Genomic DNA, 23,417 nt, shown 5'->3' with positions numbered 1-23,417 from the left:
AATATCATCTTTCAGTCCTATGCTCCGAGCATGCTGAATATGCTTAGCCCTACTCAGACCCTTTGTGAGAGGATCTGCTGGGTTATCTTCAGATGACACCCTCTTTACTATAAGATGGCCTTCTTCTACTTTATGTCTGATGAAATGGTACTTTCTGTCGATATGTCTGGTCTTACCATGATCTCTCGGTTCCTTTGTCAAGGCAACCGCTCCTTCATTATCGCAGAACAGTTCCATAGGCTCCTGGATGGTTGGAACAACTCCGAGATCCCCGATGAAGTTCCTCAACTAAGCTGCTTCTTTCGACGCTTCACTTGCTGCTATGTACTCTGATTCACAAGTAGAATCAGCCACCGTATTTTGCTTGGAACTCTTCCAAGTAACTGCTCCTCCATTCAGTAAAAATACCCAGCCCGACTGAGAACGGAAGTTATCTCTATCCGTTTGAAAGCTGGCATCACTGTAACCATCTACTCTCAAAGTATCACTGCCACCAAGCACAAGAACCCAGTCCTTTGTCCTTCGAAAATACTTGAGTATATTCTTAACTGCTATCCAATGAGCTCTACCTGGGTTTCCCTGATAGCGACTGACCATGCTCAAAGCAAATGCCACATCAGGGCGAGTACATGTCATAGCGTACATGATCGATCCGACAGCGGAAGCATAAGGTACACGACTCATGTCATCTATTTCAACATCTGTACTCGGGCATTGAGTCTTACTCAATTTGGTATTGCTCTGGATAGGTAGCTCTCCCTTCTTGGAATTTTCCATACTAAACCTCTTTAGTACCTTATCCAAGTATGTGCTCTGACTAAGTCCAATTAGTCTCTTCTTTCTATCTCTCAATATTCTAATCCCAAGAATATAGGCAGCTTCTCCAAGGTCTTTCATGGCAAAACACTTTCCAAGCCAAGACTTAACTTCTTTCAAGGTTGGAACGTCGTTACCAATGAGTAATATGTCATCGACATACAACACCAGAAAAGTTACTATACTCCCACTAGCCTTGATATACACACAGAACTCATCTTCACTTCTAGAGAAACCAAACTCTTTGACTTTCTCATGGAAGCAAAGATTCCAACTGCGAGATGCTTGTTTCAATCCATAAATGGATTTCTCAAGCTTGCACACTCTATTGGGGAACTTTGCATCAACAAAACCCTCTGGCTGACTCATGTAAACATCTTCAGCCAATTTCCCATTAAGGAAAGCAGTTTTGACATCCATCTGCCAGATTTCATAATCATGAAAGGCAGCTATGGCGAGCAATATCCTAATAGATTTAATCTTAGCCACTGGCGAGAAGGTCTCATCATAGTCAACCCCTGGGGTTTGAGTGAAACCTTTTGCAACCAGTTGAGCCTTGAATGTGTGCACATTTCCATCCATGTCTGTTTTCTTCTTGAAGATCCATTTGCACCCAACTGTCTTACGACCTGGTGCACTATCAACCAAATTCCAAACTTGGTTGTCATACATGGACTTAATCTCGCTGTCCATTGCCTCTTTCCACTTGGAAGCCTCTGGGCCTTCCATTGCTTCCTTATAAGTGACTGGTTCATCTAAGTTTACCAGTGTTCTGTCACTTATGAATGTGTCACCATCTGAAGTAATATGAAAACCATACAACTCAGGTGGCACACTCACCCTAGTGGATCTTCTAAGAGGTAATGAGTTATCGATTTGTTCAACAGGAACTGTTTCCTCTGGTTGAGTGCTAGTGTCATCTAAGGTTCCTTCATTGGCTGAATCTTGAATTTCTTCAAGGTCAACAGTGCTCCCACTGTCCTCTTTGAATATGAGCTCTCTTTCAAGAAAGACTCCTCTTCGTGCTACAAAGACCACGTTTTCACTAGGCCTGTAGAACAAATATCCAAAAGACTGCTTTGGGTAACCAATGAAAACACATTTCTCACTTCTAGCTGCTAGCTTTGTCGTGAGTCTCTCGTCTTACGAAAGCTTCACAACCCCAGACTTTAATATGTGCTAACGAGGGAACTTTCCCTGTCCACATTTCGTGAGGTGTTTTGGCAACCTTCTTTGTAGGGACAAGATTGAGGATGTGGGCGGCTGTCTCTAAGGCATACCCCCAGAAGTGAATGGGAAGCGAAGCCCGACTCATCATAGAACGAACCATGTCTAACAAGGTTCGATTGCGCCTCTCAGCTACACCATTTAACTGTGGTGTCCTAGGAGGAGTCAATTGTGAGACTATCCCACATTCTTTCAGATAGTCGTTAAACTCGATACTAAGATACTCCCCGCCTCTATCGGATCTAAGTATCTTTATCTTTCTGCCCAATTGATTTTCGACTTCATGCTTAAACTCTTTGAACTTTTCAAAAGTTTCTGACTTATGCTTGATCAAGTAGATATATCCATATCTGCTATAATCGTCAGTGAAAGTCATATAGAATCGATTAGCATCTCTTGTAGTTGATCTGAAGGGCCCACACACATCTGTGTGTATGAGATCCAACAGACCTTCACCTCTTTCACAAGACCCTGTGAATGGTGATTTTGTCATCTTTCCCAAAAGACAAGATTCACACATATCATCTGACTTTAGGTCAAATGATTCCAACACTCCATCCTTTTGGAGTTGGGCTATGTGTTTCTTGTTAATGTGTCCAAGACGACAATGCCACAAGCATGCCTTGTCTACACTATTAGACAAGTCAATATTAAGTACACTATTTCCTAGGCTATCAACACAAGTCACTGTTTCATACACACCATTACAAGGCAAAGCTTCAAACATAAAAACACTATTCTTATAAACAGAAATTGAACCATTCAAATCATTAAAAGAATATGTAAAACCTTGTCTGAACAATGCATGAAATGAAATAATGTTTCTCGTCATCTCAGACGAATAGCAACAATTTATTAAATCTAATCTAACATCATTACTAAGCAGAAGCTGATAAACTCCGATCTTGGTTACTGGTGAAGACTTTCTGTTTCCCATGATCAGGTTTATCCTTCCTCGCTCTATCTCCTCACTTTCCTTTAGACCCTGCAAATCAGAACAGATATGAAAACCACATCCTGTATCAAGGACCCATGAACGAGAAGATAATGAGTTATTAGCAGAAATAGTGTAAATACCTGCCGAAGATGGCTTCACTTTGCCATCCTTGATATCTTGCAGATATTGTGGGCAAGATCTCTTCCAATGCCCCTTTTGGTTGCAGTAAAAGCAAACTGCCTCTTTTGGATCAGAAACATGGGGAGTGGAACCATTGGGCTTAGCCTTTGGGCCATTACTAGATGACCCAGCTTGAGCCTTGCTCTTCCAGTTTTGCTTGGGAGGACCTTTCCTCTTTTTCCCCTTTCCCTGTCCAATAGCCAAAACAGGGGCACTCGTAGGTGTGGAGGGTATACTTTTACCCTTCATCCCTGCCTCAGCTGTCTGCAACAAGTTGTGCAATTGGGCCAAGGTCTGCTCAGTATTGTTCAAATGGTAAGTTAGAATAAACTGACAATAACATTCAGGAAGTGAGTTCAAGACCATGTCAATGGCCAATTCCTCATCAAAGTGAATATTGAGCTTGACCAAACGCTCTATGTAGCGTTGCATTCTTTGCACATGTGACACAACCGACTCCCCATCTTTCATCTTGCAAGCCATGAGTGACTTGACTACTTCGAACTTTTCTTGACGAGCTCGCTTATGGTACTTTTCCATAAGGTCCTTGTTCATCTCGAAAGGCCAGTAGTCCTCATAGTACCTCTGCAGTTCTGGGGACATAGTTGCCACCATGATGCATGCCACTTTGGTAGCATCATCGTAATGTTTCTTGTAGGCAGCAAGATCTTCAGGAGTAGCTTCATTCTCATCAAGCTCTTTGAGCTCCTTTTCAAGAACATATTCTTTGTTCTCGAAACGAAGAGCCATCTTGATGTTGCGCATCCAATCGTTATAGTTTGAGCCATCCATAACGACTTTGGAGCAGATATTGAGCAAAGAGAAGTTTTGGTTGGAGGAGGATGAAGCAGAAGTGTTTCCAGGAGTAGACATCTGAAAAAAAAAGGAAAGTTTTAGTTAGATTTCAAGATACCTTAATAAAATAACCCAAAGATATAATATCAAGGTTAGGATCCAACTATGAAGATTCACAACTCAGAAATGGGATGCCGAGATCCAAGTGCAAATTTCATAAAGGTAGGTGAATGACGATTCACCAATTCCACCATTAGACGAAACAAACGAAGTGAAATTCCTAATTCTTTTGAGATACATTGAAACTATTCAATGGCATGTTTTAATCTCAGATTATGCTCTTCTATTTGTGACTGGGATGCCGAGGATCACAAACAAGATGTGAATAACCATGCAAATGTGCTTGGTAACCTCATTGTCTTTATCATTAACTATTGATGTGCTGGTAAACCACACACGCTCCATCAAAATGACAATTATGAGATACCCATTACTACTCTTTATTAGTGCCTTTTAGTGTGCTGGTTAACCACACACGCTCCACTAACGACCAATAAAGCATAATGTGCAATTTCATGGATTAGCATACTATAGGAGTATTTTAGGATGCTATTCAATAACAAGACTAAAAGTGTACAATAACAAGAAACTTAAGAATCAAACACAAAACAAAAATACTATAGGAATATTTTGAATAACTATAAATAACTTATGTGAGAATTAAAAGACCCTTACTGATAGGTTTATAATTGCTGAGTATATACTTCCAAAGGTTATATATAATAAAGATCTTATAGACTTAGAATGTGTGGTTTCGCTTTATTTCCTTTTCCTTGTTTGGATGTGGATTTAGAGTAGTATCACATTTCGAATGTCTATTAAATCTGAGTTATATAATTTGTTTACACTATGTGATTATAGAAGGACTCAGTGAGGATCACAATTTAAAATTTGTTACTAGAAATAGTTTAATTATTCTCATAGATTCTTTAGACATTCCCTTTCTCGCACCGACAACTTAGCTAGAGATACCACCTCACTAGGATAGTCAACAGAGGAGTCAAGGATGACAAGGAGGAATCCACAGAGAGAACTTCGAGAAGGGATCAGATGAGGAGTACGAAGCTAGAGAAATGCCCGAAGATATTGATGGGTTTTAGGTAAAACAAATAAACTAGAAACAATTCCTAAGTTCACATGCAACCTACTTTGGATCTATGTTTTAACTATTGAACATACAACTTTGAATTGCAAAACAAGAACCCTAGAGGAGAGAGGCTAATTTCGAAATTAACAAACTAGGGTTTAGGGTTTACATACCTTTCAATTGTTACAGCAAACAATTGATATTCCCTTAATCTTGATCTTGATCTTCTTGGAAGCTTTAGCACCACAAGTGTAATGCCTCTAATGGAATCACACCCAAACTAGCAAGAAGGAAAGTAGAAGAGAGAGGGGAGAGGGAGTATGCAAAATCTCGGCCTTAGGGTTTCTTCAAAAGAAAGAGTGACCAAAAACATGAACCAGGAGGCTCCTTATATAGCTGAGGGATCTAGGGTTTAAGGGAAACCCTAGTTATCCTTTGCTTAGGGCCTAAGCAAACCCAAGGGCCTTATCCAAGCCCCTATGGACGAAATTATTAGGGTTTCCCCTAAAGATTTCGTCCACCCTCTTCCAAGGGGGTTCTAGAGCCTTCCACTCAACTATTAGATAATTGCAAACTAGTCCCTGCACCTTATAATTAATTCTTTTAACCCCAAAATCAATTCTGATTAATTTCTGGCTAACAATTAATTAAACATAATGATTTCTAATTAATATATTAATCCATTAACATATTAATAAATCATTTATATATATATATATTAATTTATTAATCTTATAAATTAATATCTCTCCTTTCATAATTTCCTTGTCCAGTTGCTAGGTTGAGGGCAACCCAAAAGGACTGTGTTGGTATCAATTCAAGTACATACCAATTATAGTTATGGGCTTAGACACCTAATCCAACAGATATCACAGGAACATAAGGAGACTGTAGATCACTTGCGTCAAGAGTAGGACAGAGAACAGAGGAAACCACTCGCGAGTCATGCAAGGTGGCAGAAAACCTTACGTGTCACCCTAATAGCTAATGGATCAATACAACCTAGTGAGTTAGTGAATACACTACTCATACTATATGGTAGGCTTAAAGTCTTTATAATTACAACTCGTTAATAACAGTAAATCAGGTCACAAGGTTTCAATAAGAATCGTCGCATCTATCGATTACCATAGTTATTTACGAACTCGTTTTCCTTTCATACATCAGAATCATGTCTTCGCTTGGAAATAACCGTTTAGCCGATGAAACCCCGATTCTACATATAGACACCGCTACCTTCCAAGCCGCCGTAACAGCTGCCGTGACAGCTGTCCCGGCGTAATTCAACGCTAGTGATGCAAACGAAGATGGAAACGGAGTTGAATATTCAAATCGTTGTAACAAACCGGGGAATCAACGAATGACAGTAGTCACAAACACCCAAGGCTACAAATCTGAGAGCAAGAAACGAAAGCTTCGGGTCCAAAAGGAGCGCAAGCTATCTCAAAAACTTGCCATGCAACAACAACCAATGGCAACCCTTGCCACTTCAGCACCGATTAGACGATATGGTGGAACACTCCCGAAGTGTAACAAGTGTAACTTTCATCATAACGGAGCTTGCCGTGTGATGCAGTGCAGAAATTGCAATAAGAAGGGACACACCATCCGTTTTTGTAGGTCACCAGCACTACCAACCAACCAAGTTCCTAGCGTAGGAGTAATCCCGGTTTGCTATGGTTGCGGTGAACCCGGACACTTTAAAAGAGATTGTCCAAAAAGGAGGAACAACAAAAGCGCTTGTGTCTGCATAACTCCCACCCTGCACATCACTTCAACCACCGATGTTGGTGCAAGCCCAATATGTAATGTATGCGGTGAGATAGGACATCTCAAGAGAGACTGTCCGACCGAAAGGAACTCTGACGGCGATGGAAGGATACTAAGGATCACCTCAGGAGAGAATACTCCAGAACCGCCTGCGAATACCGATATGTTCCTTAACGGTAATGTTAGACTTATAAACTTTTAAAAAAACTAGTGCAACTTAAGCCATATCATTCTGCGAGATTCCATCAGTTCTTAGGAATTCTCGTGCTGCTAGTACTCGCTTGAGACGGTACATCTTGTTCGCAGCAGTAATAACAAAAGTAAAACTAAAATTCTAAAAACATACATAGGTTATGCCGTTGTGTTTTTGGAGCACTTTTCCAAACTAGTCTGACACCATTTATTCCGAGTAGTCTAACATCGTCATTTGACTTGAGTCGATTCGATCCTCACAGTGCCAGTTTCGTGCGAAAATTATGTTCCCATAATCGACTTTCTAGCGAAGCCTTCGTTCCAAAATCCGAGGTACTCATGCGAAGAGTGCCTTATGTTTCGTAACTTTCCCCGAAGTACCCTCAGCATACCTTGTCACACCCCTGAACCAGACGTCGGAAACGTCCGAGGGCTCGTGTGACTTTAATTGAAATATCATCACAATGATTATACATGAAACATAACATAAACATCACCATGCATCAATATATTACAACTGACATTGTTCACATCAAGTACTTTGTTTTACATTACATATTTCAAAACATAAATTGTTTGATGATTAACATTTCACAAAAGAAATTCCTGAAAGGCACTTGAAGGTTCTTCAGTCTAACGATTTCCTGAGAATACAAGTTATTTTGAAAATGGTCAACATATATAATGTTGGTGAGTTCATAAGCATGTTTGATATAAAATGGTTTGTATTGTTTGTAAAACCCAGAAAATCCGATATTTTCTGTAATAAAAACTGTTTACGACATAATGTGATGATCCAATATGTGTTTATGTATGCGTGAGTTTCAAAACAGGTATAAGTGAATGACTTTCGTAATTGTTCCTTGTACTGTATTTGATGTATGCCGAAATGAATGATGTTGTTTCCCGGAAAATCCGATATTTTCCGATTTAAAATAGTATGATAGTTTTGTATTATCGCATGAATCACTTTATATGACCACCATGTATGAATTTGATTTCCCCTGAATGATGATATGGTAATGGATCTCTAAGTGAGTCGTTATAACCATGCATGATAGTGACTAATTCGCCTGTCTTGGTATTTTTCCAAACGCCAGTTTTGATCAAGATTTTGTCACCCTAGACTGACTAGTCTAACTGTAGCGAACAGCTCAGGTGTGGGGGAGTCACCCCCGTATAGATCTATACACAAACTCTCGCTCTCCCTCCAGGAGACTCTGATTATAACTACAAGTTACGACCATACACTCGATGATGTCAACCGACACGTCTCACCAGATCCCATTTGTTTTCGTATGAATTTGTATAATGTTATATGTATTTAGTAATATGAACACTAGATAATGTATGAAATGAAAAGATAAAGCCCAACAAATATGAAAAAGGATAATGTGGCCCATTAGACATGTAAGTTGTTTTCAAGGCTTGTTAGGTATGTCAAAGGACACTTAAACCCATCAAGCATATGATGAATAATTCGGGCCATATCAGCAATGCAAATGGGCCACTAAGGCCCAATAGCATGTAAAGGCTAATGAAGGCCCATTAGGCATGTAATTGGGTCACCAAGGCCCAATAAACATGTTTTGGTTATATTGGGCCCAATAATCGTGTAATTGGGTCACAAAGGCCCAATAAGCACGAGTAGGAAATGTTAGGCCTAATCATTGTATCATTTATCTGTTTATTGATATAAATTTGTAGTATAGGATTTATTTTACAATAAGTGTTTACCTACGATGTTGAAATACTTAGCGTTTGATTTATAACGACACTTTGGTTATATATATATATATATATATATATATATATATATATATATATATATATATATATATATATATACATTTTAAAAACCATACGTTATAAATTTAATATCCTTGGCCCAATTGTTTAAATATTAACATATTGGACCCCAAAATATTTATTTGACCATTTCAGCCCCTTTTTCACATAAAGTTACATTTTCGGCCCAATCATAAATTATATTACAAATCCGGCCCAAAAATATTTTATTTGCCATTTCCAGCCCTTATTTGTTAAAATTTTACATTTTTGCCCCAAATTCCAGAAGTTTTACAATTTTTGTCCAAAATCCAAAAACTTTACATTTTTAACCCAATTAGGGAATAAAAGACCTTTTCAGCCCCTGAATTGGTTTATTTACGTTTTTAGACTCATACTTTAATGAATTGACAATTTCAACCCCAAAACTCTTCATTTTCGCAATTTTGGGCCCAAAAACCCTTGAAGCCCAATTGTAAGCCCAATAAGCTAAAATTTATATTTTTGACCCCTTGAAAAGTATTATTTCCATAGAAATCAGATTTTATATAAATAAATACCATATAACCCTTATAAAACCGAAAATGTCATCTTTTAACCAATTCTTTGTTATTTTTGCTAAAATGACACTTATAAAACGTTTGGCTTTGTTTTTCACTTCTTAACCTTAAATACTCTTAGATCTTTGTATTATGTCGTTTATTATGTTATTATTTATGAATCTTTCACATTTTAGTTATAGATCTCGAGATATAACAAATATTAACACAATTTTCACAAAACAAACCAAGGAAATCACATATAACATGCAAACACACATAGATCAACACATAATACTTGTATTCTCCTCCCAAAAACAAGAAAAAACTGAAAACAAGGGGGTATGAACTCACCTTTGCTTGATGTTTCGGTTTTTGAAGAAGAAGTGGAAGAGATATTTGGTCCTAACACACCTTTGTTGTAGATCTCGAGCTTATGGAGATTTTCTAAGAGTATGATCACCAAAATGTTTAGGAGAAGTGATCTATCATGAGAAAGGAGTTATATAGCTTGGATATGTAAAAACTTACCAAGAAATGATGATATTCTTATGAAAATCCTCTTGAAGACAAATAAAATTTCGAGATTTTGGAGGAAGAAGAAGAAGAATGCTTGAGAGTGATTGAGGAAGTGTTTGAAAGAATGTGTGTGTGTGTGTGTGTGTTTGGCTCTAAGCCGAAAGTAGAAGAAGAAAGGGGAGAGAGGTAGTGAGGTGACTGTCATGGGAATATGAGAGACCATGCCTAGATACATGGTAAGTATTATGGAGGTGGCACCTCCAAAGTCAACTCCCCCCCCCCTTCCATTTCATTTTTCATTTTTTTTATTTGATGATGGGCCGAGGTTTCTTGGGCTAGGAGAAAGGGTGGAGTAGTTTGGGCCCCATTAACATTTAGTTAGGATTTTTGGAACCTAAACATGAAATTTTCGGCCCATTGGGCTCATTAGATAGCTCACGGCCCATTTTGAAAGAAAAAGGGAGTTTATGGCCCATTGGGGCAAATTAATTCCTTAATGGCCCAATCAGGCCCATTAAGGGTAAATTAATTGATTTTGGACCCAAAATGGCCCAAAATGCTAATTGTTATGGAAGTGGGTCCAATTAGACCCCAAATAGGGTTTCCAAGCCCAAAATGGTTGAATTGGATGCTTATTGGTCCATTAGGCCCAATAAGGAAATCCTAGTCCAATATGGACTCAAACCAGTGTTCTTAGGGCTTCAGACTCTTTGATGAACATAATTGATGAATCTAAATGAGCATTGAGTGAGATCTACTTAGAGTATATGATTTACAATAGTTGAATGGTTACACATGAATAGAATTTCCTAGCTAAAATGCTAGTTGTGACATCATCCCCCCGTTAGAGGGAATTTCGTCCCGAAATTCTTTTGAAAAATAGGTTTGTGAAGGGAAGAATAAGTGAGGGTACTTCTGCTTCATCTAGTCTTCACGTTCCCATGTGAATTCCGGTCCACGTTTTGCGCTCCATCGAACCTTCACAATCGGGATGCGACTTTGCTTTGTACGCTTCACCTCCCTATCCATAATCTCGACTGGTTCTTCGACGATCAGGAGATTCTCGTTTATTTCAATCTCTTCCAAAGGAACGACAAGGGTTTCATCTGATAGACACTTTTTCAGATTCGAGACGTAAAACACTGGGTGTACGTTGTTGAGCTCGACAGGTAGTTGCAGCTTATAAGCCACTGGACCAATTCGGGCAAGAATCTCGAACGGTCCAATGTATTGCGGGTTCAACTTTCCTCGTTTCCCAAAGCGAATCATTCTATTCCAAGGAGAGACCTTTAACAACACGCTATCCCCGACTTGAAATTCTAATGGCTTTCGCCGCTTGTTAGCATAACTTTTCTGTCGGTCTCGCGATGCTTGAAGTCGAGCTTTGATTTGGACTATCCTTTCGGTCGTCTCACGGATGATTTCGGGTCCGGTAAGAGTACTGGCTGGCGATAGTCCTTTTGCTAGTTGAGTGTCACCCACCTCATCCCAGCATAGGGGCGATCTGCACTTACGACCATAAAGAGCCTCGAAGGGAGCAACCTTGATGCTCGTATGATAACTATTGTTATAGGAGAACTCGATTAGAGGCAAGTGGGTATCCCATGACTTGCCAAAGTCAATCACGCAAGCTTGGAGCATATCCTCAAGTGTCTCTATGGTACGCTCACTTTGACCATCCGTCTGTGGGTGGTAGGCAGTGTTCATATCTAGCTGTGTTCCCATTGCCTTCTGAAGAGATTTCCAGAATCTTGAAGTGAATCTGCTATCTCAATCTGAGATAATAGATATTGGCACTCCATGCAGTCTCACAACCTCCTTGAGGTAGATTCGGGTCAGCTTTTCCATCTTGTAGGACTATTTTATTGGCAAGAAATGAGCGGATTTTGTTAATCTATCGAAAATTACCCAGATAGCATCTAGTCCATCTGTTGTCTTCGGCAATTTGGTCACGAAGTCCATAGTAATCCTCTCTCATTTCCACTCGGGTATCACTGGTTGCTGCAGAAGTCCTGAGGGCTTTTGGTATTCCACTTTCACCTTGGCGCAAGTAATACACTTGCCTACGAAAGTGGCTATCTCTGCCTTCATATTAGGCCACCAATATTGCTGCTTGATATCCAAATACATTTTGTCTAACCCCGGATGAATAGAATATCGCGTCTTGTGGGCTTCATACATGACTATCTCTCTGAATCCCCCAATTTTGGGAACCCATATTCTATTCATAAAGTAGTGAGTCCCGTCTTCTTTAACTTCAAGTTCCTTATCCGTTCCACGCAGTGATTCACCTACGACATTCTCCGGCTTCAATGCGTTCAATTGGGCTTCCTTGATCTGTGAGGCTAGATGAGATTGGATGGTGATTGATAGAGTCTTCACGCGACGAATGGAATACCCCTTTCGACTCAGGGCATCGGCTACCACGTTAGCCTTGCCTGGATGGTATTTGATCTCACACTCATAATCATTTAACAGTTCAACCCATCTCCGTTGCCTCATGTTTAGCTCCTTTTGATTTAGAAAGTACTGAAGGCTCTTGTGGTCTGTAAAAATGGTGTACTTGGTACCATATAGGTAGTGCCTCCAAATTTTCAAGGCGAAGACCACCGCCCCCAGTTCGAGATCATGTGTGGTATAATTTACTTCATGTGTTTTCAGTTGTCTGGACGCATACGCAATTACCTTCCCTCGTTGCATCAGGACACAACCTAAACCTTGATTTGAAGCATCACAGTAGACCATAAAGTCTTCGGTTCCCTCTGGTAAGGATAGCACTGACGCACTACAGAGGGCTTGCTTCAAGGTTTGGAAGGAAATATTTTGCTTCTCAGTCCAGTTGAAAGGTACGCCTTTTTGTGTCAATAAGGTGAGAGATTTTGTTGTCTTGGAGAAGTTCTGAATGAACCTTCGGTAGTAGCCTGCAAGACCCAAGAATTGGCGAATTTCTGTTGGCGTTGCCGGAATTGCCCAGTTTTCGATTGCTTTGATCTTGGAGGGGTCCACATGTATTCCTTCCTGACTGACTACATGGCCCAAAAAGTTTACACTGCGGAGCCAGAATTTGCACTTGGAGAGTTTCGCATACAACTTTTTAGCCTGCAGTGTCTCTAAGATTTGTCGGAGATGTTGGCTACGATCTTCTTCGCTTCGAGAGTATACGAGAATATCATCGATGAAAACGATTACGAAATTGCAAGAAATGGGAGGCAGTCTCGATTCATGAGGTCCATAAATGCAGCGGGGGCATTTGTTAGACCGAAGGGCATCACGACGAATTCGTAATGACCATAACGAGTTCGGAAAGTAGTCTTAGGAATGTCCTCATCTCGTACTTTGAGTTGATGATAACTGGATCTCAGATCTATCTTTGAAAAGTAACTAGCCCCTTGGAGCTGGTCAAATAGATCAATGATTCGTGGAAGTGGATACCGGTTTTTGATGGTGAGCTTATTCAGTTCCCTGTAGTCGATGCACATCCAGAAGGATCCGTTTTTCTTTTTAACGAAAAGAATCGGAGCTCCCCATGGAGAGAAGCTTGGTCTTATGAATCCTTTATCCAGGAGTTCACTTAGTTGGCTTGACAATTCTTGCATTTCAGCAGGAGACAACCTATAGGGTGATTTGGCGATTGGAGTGGCTCCTGGTACAAGGTTAATTCGAAATTCGACCTGTCTATCGGGGGGTATTCCCGGTAGATCCTCGAGAAATACGTCTGGAAAGTCACACGCCACTGGGATATCTCGAATGTTTATTTCTTCCTTGGACTTATCCACGATGTGCGCAAGGAATGCGTAGTTCCTCTTGTGCAGGCATTTCTGTGCCTTGATGCACGAGATCAGACGAAGGTTGACGTCGAGTTTATCTTCATAGATGATTAGGGTTTCGTGGTTGGGGAGGTGAAGGCAAACGGCCTTCTCGTGGCACATAATATCAGCATGATGGGGGCTTAACCAATCCATGCCAATTATCATATCAAAACTCCTAATATTTACAGGCATCAAATCTATTTGGAAAGTGTGGTTGTTTAATGTTATCGTGCACCCTACATAGATTTCCTTAGCTGATTTTGTTTTCCCATTAGCCATTTCCACCGTGAAGGCTTCATTGAGCTTCTGGGGTTGTTGTTTTAGTAAATGTTTGAACTTATTACTCACAAAACTTCGTTCTGCTCCACTATCAAACAAAATGCATGCGTATGTGTTGTTAAGTAGGAACGTACCGGTAACAATTGCTGGGTCCTGCACTGCTTCACCCTGACCCATTGTCAGCACTCTCCCTGCTGCTCCTGCCCCTTGATTGTTTGTGTTGGGGAAGTTACGCCTGAAATGCCCGGTTCTTCCACATCCGTAACAGGTATGACTGGCCCCAACATTGGTGTTGTTGTTATTGTTGTTGTGGTTGTTATTGTTGTTGTTGTTGTTGTTGTTTGGCATCTGGTTTTGTTGAAGTTGAGCCCTACAATACTTTGTTGTATGGACCTTCCGGTTGCACCTTGTGCACATCATCTCTCTGCATTCCCCATGATGGTGGAAGTTGCATTTCTTACATTTGGGAAGATTTCCTGAGTACTGCTTTGGAGCATTTGGAGTGGATGAGGCTGGAGCATGTGGTGTGGTGGTAGCTTGAGTTGTAGCATAGACAGTCACAGTTTGTTGTTTCTTTGATGACTCGGAGTTCTGTTTTCCCTTTCGGTTGTTGTTCTTTCCTTTCTTGTTCTCACCTTCTTTCTTAATCTCCGTTTCTCCTATTTTGGCACCCTTTTTGTTGCCATGATCATACAATTTCTTAGCCAGTCTCTTGGCGCTATCAAATGTCTCAGGGTTTGCCATAATGACATTCCCGTGGATAGGTGCGGTAAATCCCCAGATAAACCTCTCAATCTTGTTCCCTTCTGAGGTGATCATTCCGGGACACAGAAGAGATAGCTCACTAAACCTGGATATGTATGCATCGATATCTGAGTTTTGAACCGTGAGGTTCCACAGTTCTTGTTCCATCTTCTGAATTTCACCTCTGGGACAATATTCGGCTAACATCATCTCCTTAAGCTCCTCCCAGGGCATCACATTCGCCACCGGGAGTGTCATGGCCTCTACGTGGCCATTCCACCAGGAGAGAGCTTGATCCATGAATGTGCAGGCTGCGAACTTGACCTTGCACCCATCTGGACACCCGCAGATTTCAAAAACTGATTCCACTTTCTCAATCCATCGCTTCAGGGCTATTATGCCTCCTGTTCCATTAAAGGTTCGAGGTTTGGCGTTGGTGAAGTCCTTGTAGGTGCAGGTTCGTGTGGTTCCGTGGTTCGTTCCTTGATTTGTGCTTCCGGTTACCTGCCCGTTGCCTTCTCCGTTGTTTCCATTGTGAATATGCGCAAGTGATGCAGTGACCGCAGCGGACACTGCTGCCTGGAATGTAACTGAGTTTATTTCAGGCGGGGTCGGTGTTGCGTTGTTTCCATGATTGGGTCTTTGAGGCATCTTTCTGTCACAGAATGGAAAGATGTTGAGTGCATATTGTTTTGCAAGTTTAGAATTCCATAGACTCGGCGTATCGAGCGTGTATTTAAGTAATTCCATGTATTATCATAAAACAAGGAAATAAAACACATATCAGATAACAACATCATGATAAAAACATAAAGCATTTTCATTAATACTAATTGTTTTAATACATGAAAATTTGCCAGAAGGCATACAGTACATAGGAAACATAAAATCCGGCGGCATGGCGACCCTATGAGTAGTGTAATCACTTAAAAATAGAGTCGATAGTACATGGCATAATACGCCTAAGAGAAACCTAATATTAATAGGATATACTATTAATCCCGATCCTACTGAGAAGTGCCTAATGGTGGTGGCGAAATCATATCCCAAATGTTATGCCAACAACTAAGCCATCTCAGTCATTTCTCCGATGACCTCGTCCCTCTCCTGCTCAGCTTGCACATCCCGTGCCTCCATAGCAAACAGCTGTTGCCGAAGTGTGGCGACCTCGGCTTCCAGAGAACGATCCCCACCAACGGGATCCTCTGGTGGAGCAGGGTGGTCCTGGTGTGCCTCCTCGGTAGATGGTTCGACGGGGGCTTCATTCGTGTCCCTATCTTCCTCCATGTCTTCGCCAGTCCCCTCAAACTCATAGTCGGTATCAGTGTACTCGTCGGGCCCAACGTCATGGGCTCCCCCTTGTTCTTATTTGGGGTCCTCCTCAAGTATCTCCTGAGCTACTGGTGTTTGATGGACTCCTTGCTGATCATCATCCATGGTGACTGCATGGGGAGCAGGAATAAGTCATGTTTTGATTATTCCTATAGTGTATTTTAATTATTTAAGTTTTGGATTCCCTAAAGTTATTGAAGAGTGAGGTAAGCTTTTGGATTCATTTCCCGCTATGATCACTCCTGAACACATGTTGGTCATATTCTGAATAAATACTGTTGATCAGACTATATTTGTCCCTAATATAACTACATAACTGCCCAGGTTTAATCATAGTGTTCAATTTCCTTCAGAAGCTTTTATTAGTTGTTGTTAGGTTATTATTCTAATATGCGCACATAAGTGTGAAATTTTTGTTTTTGTTTTTTTTCCAGAGTTATTTAGTCCCATTGTGTTTATAGTTGCATATCATGTATGGGTAGATATGCTAGTTCACTATAAACAATGCTCTGATACCAACCTGTCACACCCCCGAACCAGACGGTGCAAACGTCCGAGGGCTCATGCGACTTTAATTGAAATATCATCACAATAATTATACATGAAACATAACATACACATCACCATGCATCAATATATTACAACTGACATTGTTCACATCAAGTACTTTGTTTTACATTACATATTTCAAAACATAAATTGTTTGATGATTAACATTTCACAAAAGAAATTCTTGAAACACACTTGAAGGTTCTTCAGTCTAACGATTTCCTGAGAATACAAGTTATTTTGAAAACGGTCAACATATATAATGTTGGTGAGTTCATAAGCATGTTTGATATAAAATGGTTTGTATTATTTGTAAAACCCAGAAAATCCGATATTTTTTGTAATAAAAACTGTTTACGACATAATGTGATGATCCAATATGTGTTTATGTATGCGTGATTTTCAAAACAAGTATAAGTGAATGACTTTCATAATTGTTCCTTGTACTGTATTTTATGTATGCAGAAATGAATGATGTTGTTTCCCGGAAAATCCGATATTTTCCGAAAGTAGAAGAAGAGAGGGGAGAGAGGTAGTGAGGTGACTGTCATGGGAATATGAGAGACCATGCCTAGATACATGGTGAGTATTATGGAGGTGGCACCTCCAAAGTCAACTCCCCCCCCCTTCCATTTCATTTTTCATTTTTTTTATTTGATGATGGGCCAATGTTTCTTGGGCTAGGAGAAAGGGTGGAGTAGTTTGGGCCCCATTAACATTTAGTTAGGATTTTTGGAACCTAAACATGAAATTTTCGGCCCATTGGGCTCATTAGATAGCTCACGACCCATTTTGAAAGAAAAAGGGAGTTTATGGCCCATTGGGGCAAATTAATTCCTTAATGGCCCAATCAGGCCCATTAAGGGTAAACTAATTGATTTTGGACCCAAAATGGCCCAAAATGCTAAGTTTTATGGAAGTGGGTCCAATTAGATCCCAAATAGGGTTTCCAAGCCCAAAATGGTTGAATTGGACGCTTATTGGTCCATTAGGCCCAATAAGGAAATCCTAGTCCAATATGGACTCAAACCAGTGTTCTTAGGGCTTCAGACTCTTTGATGAACATAATTGATGAATCTAAATGACCATTGAGTGAGATTTACTTAGAGTATATGATTTACAATAGTTGAATGGTTACACAGGAATAAAATTTCCTAGCTAAAATGCTAGTTGTGACAGACCTCGCTGGAATACCACTCGTACAGTACGTCGAGTTCAATACCAAGGACCCATACAGTTAATCTATCGCTGCGGAATGTATACGCAAGGGTGGTACATAATCAAGTTTCTACAGGCTTAGAATTGATGATTCCGCTTTAACATCTTTTCCTTGTTTGGATGTGAGCTTAGAGAAGAATCATTTATTCGGCTGCATTTTCAATCTTAATTATATACGACTCGTATACACAAGACTGTGATCGATAAACCGAGTATGAGTTCTATCATGAACTTCAGGGCGGAGACTGCCCAAGACTACGAGTGATCGTGCTACCATGCGAGTAAACATAGAAGCCAAACCAATACCCTTCCCACCGACTAGAACAAGAGATGCAGATGGAACAGAAGTACCTACCCTTTTCCTTAATTCATGAGTAATCACTTTAGACTCGGAATTTTCGGGATGAAATTCCCTTTAACAGGGGGATGATGTGACAACCCAAAATTTTTTGTCTTGTAAAGTTAGTCCAATCAACCAAAAGTCAGACTCGCTTCTGTTATCTTTTAGCACTGTTTAGGGTCTGTTTGAGTGTTCTAAACCTAGTGCATTCAAGGTTTGGGTTTAGGGATGAGTTAACTTAAGTTCATCGTGTTACATTCGAGCCAAGAACTCCATCAAGTGGAGTGTACGACCGCAAACATGAGTGTACGGCCGTACACTCAAGATGGTCGTGAACTACCCATATATATATATATATATATATATATATATATATATATATATATATATATATATATATATATATATATATATAAGAATACTTCACTTATCTTTCATTTCTCACTTCCTTGGCCGCAATCCTCTAAAAATCTCTCAAGTATCATAAGTTCAAGAACACCATTTCCACTCTTTTCACACTCTTTCCTTTGTATCTCCTTAGAATACAACTTAGGATCTTCAAACACTAGCCAAAACACAAAGATCTTCAAGTGTTCTTCAAGTGTGGGCCGTGAACCTGTAACGACGTAAATTTTCAAACAAAATTTTCATTTTTCAAACACAATAAAACTCATTTCGTAATTCTCAAAATCTCATATGTCTCAAATGTCAACATAGTAAAACAAAATCCGAGAATCATAAAAACAATCTCTCGCCAGTGTGTACAATCATGCAGGTGCCTTGCCGCGATCCTCGAAACTACCTGGAACACATAACACATAACACGGTAAGCATAAAGCTTAGTAAGTTCCCCAAAATACCACATATCACACATTAGCCACTCGAGGCTATAACTCTGTAGGACCCTCCGGTCAATGTGTCTCAGTGGGACCCTCCGGTCCCACAACTCAGGTGGACCCTCTGGTCCCTCAACTCAGCAACTCAATATAGTACACATTAAACATATCACAAAAAAATAGAAGGATATATTAATACATAACACATACATATAAGACCCTCTGGTCACACATAAGTTACCACTCAAGGTAAGTATAGTGAGAAGACTCACCTCGTAAGCTAGCGAAAGAAAATCTCGTACTCGAAATCTCGAACTCTACGCACTATTCTAGCCTCCGCCTAACACATAATAATTATCCCTAATTAATGTTGGTCCTCAAGAAGCTAGACTAACCCTTCTACATCCCACAGAAGGTTAAAAGACCATTTCACCCATCCATAGGCTTAATAGTCCTCAATTTTGACCAAACCCTAAAGTTAACAAAAGTCAACGGCAGGAGTACGCTGTGCGTTCCACCTCCCTACGCCGGGCGTACTCGACTGCTATACAGAAATTGGGGATGCTCGACCCCTACGTTGCACGTACTAGGATTACGCCCAACGTACGCCCCAGTTTCGCACTCCTCACAATTTTGGTCTTAATCAGTTAAGACATAGACTCATATTTCAGATCTGGTCACTCTAATGTCTCATAATCCATAAAGTCAGTGACTTTAAGCCTTTGCATGGCTGAAAAGGTCACCAACACTCAAAACACATAACCCTTTTCCTTATGAAGCTCATAACTCATGCATGGCTCACTCCTAACGTCCAAGATTGTATTTTTATGACTCTACATCACAATATACATTGAAAAGGGGTAGATCAAGGTATCTGGAGCTCATTTACCCATAAAGTCTCCACCTTTTGGGACTAAAACCCTAATTACACCAAATGAACGAACCAAAGCAAAGGATAAGAAAGCTTGAAGCTTTATACCTTTTTGGGAAGCCTTTCATGTTGCTAAGCTCAGATCCAAACTCCTGGGCTCTCACTCCTCCTCCTCCAACCTCTTTCTCCACCTCAAGATCACAAAGATATGCTCACAAGCTCCCAAATGCACTCTCCAGCTACAAGGACGAAGATTTAGGGTTTAGAGGATTTGGTGTCTGGAAATGGTGGCCAGAAATGAGGCAATCATGTTCTTTAAATAGGAAGCTTGCCCACAATTAGGGTTTTATTCTATGCCTAGTATGCCCAGCGTACGCACTGGTACGCTCAGCGTACTAGGTGGCGTTCACGTTACTAACACGCATTCGAGTACGCTAAGCGTACACCCAAGTACGCCCCGCGTACTCGTTCACCACCCTTTTCTCAATTAAGGGCCAAAAATGAAGAATAACTCAAGATCAGGGTTTTATAGGATATACCTGGACTTGGGATGTTACAATTCTCCCCCAATAGACTTAGACTTCGCCCCTCGAAGTCGTGCTCTGCAAATAACTCTGGATGCTGCTCTCGCATCTCCGACTCGGGCTCCCAAGTCAGTTCGGACCCTCTCCGATGTTGCCACTGGACCTGAACCAGAGGCACTTCCTTGTTCCTCAGAACCTTAATCTTCCGATCCAAAATCGCGATCGGCCTCTCGATGAAATTCAGGCTCGCATCCACCTGAATATCCTCTAGTGGAACCACTGTCGTCTCATCGGCTACACACTTCCTCAACTGGGATGCGTGGAAGGTGTTATGGATCTGACTCAACTCCCCAGGTAGCTCTAAACGGTATGCTACCTTACCCACTCTAGCGGTCACCCTGAAGGGACCGATGTATCCGGGCCCCAACTTGACCCTCTTCCTGAACTGGATCACCCCCTTCCACGGAGATACCTTCAGGAGGACAAAATCTCCAACCTGGAACTCAAGCTCGGATCGTCCCTTGTCTGCATAACTTTTCTGGCGACTCTGGGCCGTCAGTAACCTCTGTCTGACCTGTTGGATCTGCTCAGTCGTCTTGAGCACTATCTCAGTGTAGGGTTTCAAAGTACTCCATGGATTATGGCAATGGGCCCCCTTGATGAAGTGTAGATTAAAAGCCCAAAACTTGTCTTTTCCCTATAAATAGTCATGTATTATTCATAATTAGGGTTAAGAGTGAGACAAAATGTAGCCGCCACATTGTGAGGTTTCTTATGTAGAGTTAGATCCTTTAGTCTATTCTGAAAGTGTAATATATTCCTCATTTTTTGAATAAATCGAGTGATCATTCGACATATCTTCATATTTGTGTTTGTTCTTATTTTCCGCATCTTGTTCATCAAATCACAATTAGGGTTTTAATACCAACAAGTGGTATCAGAGCAAGGTTTTTGAAAATCTATTGATTTTTGAAGTATCGGTTCTTGATTTGATGTTTTTCTGCACAAGTTATTGAAGATTTTTGGTATTTTGGCATCTTGGGATCAAAATTCTGTTCAAGTTAGTTGTTCATGGAGATTTATGTTGTTCCTCTACTGTTCATGGTGGTATTTTTTTCACTCCGTTCTTCGGATCTGATTAATTTTTTTTAGATCAATAGATCCGTTTGTGGCCATATAATCGAATCTTATTTCGTCTTATCATTCCGATCCAATTTTATTTATGTTCACTTGGGCATGTTACTGTTTATCATAGGTGGTTTGGCCCATTATCGTGTTCTTTGAATTCACTTATTGCAATCGACTAAACTTGGTTCTGTGATTTTCGTTTCTTCAAATCCATTTTTCTTCTGTTCTTAGTCGATTTTAATAATCAATTCCTTTATCAAGACCGACTTTTGATTTTATCTGATTTTGTGATCGATCTGAGTCGGTACATTCATTCATTGAATATCACTTTTTGTTTCTTGATTGTATCATTCGATGAAGTTGATGATGATATGGATTCGGAGTTTTAAGGTTTTTGTAAATACAAATAAGGATGGTGATGAACTCAATCGAAGCGCTGTTTGATCTTGAAGTCGATCTGAGAGAATTATTTGGTGTTTGTTGATGGTCAACGCTAAAAGTCAAAACTGAAATTATAGTTTTTCTTTGAACGACGTTCTCACTGTTCGCAATGGGTATCGGAATTAGGACTTAGCTGGATTGTTTTGAGGATATGTTCGTAATTTCTGGTCTCGTAATCGTATCTTGCATCACCAATTAGAATTGATTCGGAGTTTGGAATGCTTGAATTGGGGGACTGTTTTTTGATTTGCACCGAAATCGTTTGACTCAGAACGAACCATAATGGATTCGGAATTATAAAATTGAATTCACAATCGGAATTGGAACTGTGAGAAGTCGTTTGGAATTCATTCAGAAGGAGAAAGAAGAATCGGAAGTATGACGGGTATGAATTGGAAATAGAACCGGATTCGCAGTCGGTAGAGCGTTAATCGGGATAAACAATGGTCAAAATTGATAAGTCAAAATTGACTGTGATAAGGGATTGACTATAAACGAACCGCTTACATGCGAACGTTCGTTTTGGGTGTGTAATCGACGGACTCGGAACGAAAGTATAAATGGGAAGTGTTGGTGGATTGGAATCGGATTTGTGGTTTCGTATGCGAACCATTGTTTGAGTCGCCGTTTTCTTTTAATCACGAATGTTAATTTGCCGATTCACATTTGGGAAAAAGATATTCAAGTTACATTTTTGCTCCCTGCAACTTCAGCGATTTGATACTTTTGGTACAAATTAAAGAGAAAATGATGCATAATTACTTTTTTAGTCCCTGTCTTTCAGCAAAGTGACAGTTTCAGCCCATTTTTCGAAAAGTTTGGAAATTCAAGGGTGGTGAACAGTTTTGGATTTTTTAACGCATATATTTTTTTCGTGAACAGAAAATTAAGGATTCCACCAAGTCTTGGCGGTTCGGAAAGTTGTTTTTAGTGATAACGTCAAATTTGTTTTCCGACTATTTCGGATTTTATACTTAATCGTTTATATCATTTTGTCGTGGGGGAGCATAGTAATTTTTTATCCATTCAAGATCATTCTCATGACCATTTGAAGGCTTTATAATCACGTTTTTTATTATAAATCGGGGGAGAATTTGGTATGGCCATTCGAAATTGGATTTGTGACTTTTCAAATTTGATGATTTTTGATAAAGCTCGTGATAGAATTATGAAGGTAGCTTTTACAGTAGCAGTTCTTCATCGAGCTCTTCAAAAGCTTTTACAGAGAAGAATCCTTTACAGTAGCAGTTCCTCATCGAGCTCTTCTAAGGACTTGTTATATCTTCGACTTCTAGTATTTTATCGATCAAGTGGCGTTACGAATCTTAAAATTTGGGTTGTTACATGATAGTTTTTTCTGGCATATATCATTAGCTTATTTTAAGATCATTGTGACTTGGAGGGGGAGTTCTTCAAAGACAAGAAGTGATTTGGTT

This window comes from Lactuca virosa, chromosome 2, assembly GCF_052849685.1.
Source record: "Lactuca virosa cultivar CGN04683 chromosome 2, Lactuca_virosa_CGN04683_v6, whole genome shotgun sequence".
In the NCBI taxonomy this organism is placed as follows: Eukaryota; Viridiplantae; Streptophyta; class Magnoliopsida; order Asterales; family Asteraceae; genus Lactuca; species Lactuca virosa.
The sequence above is the reverse complement of the archived record's forward strand: the minus strand, read 5'-3'. Positions refer to the sequence as shown.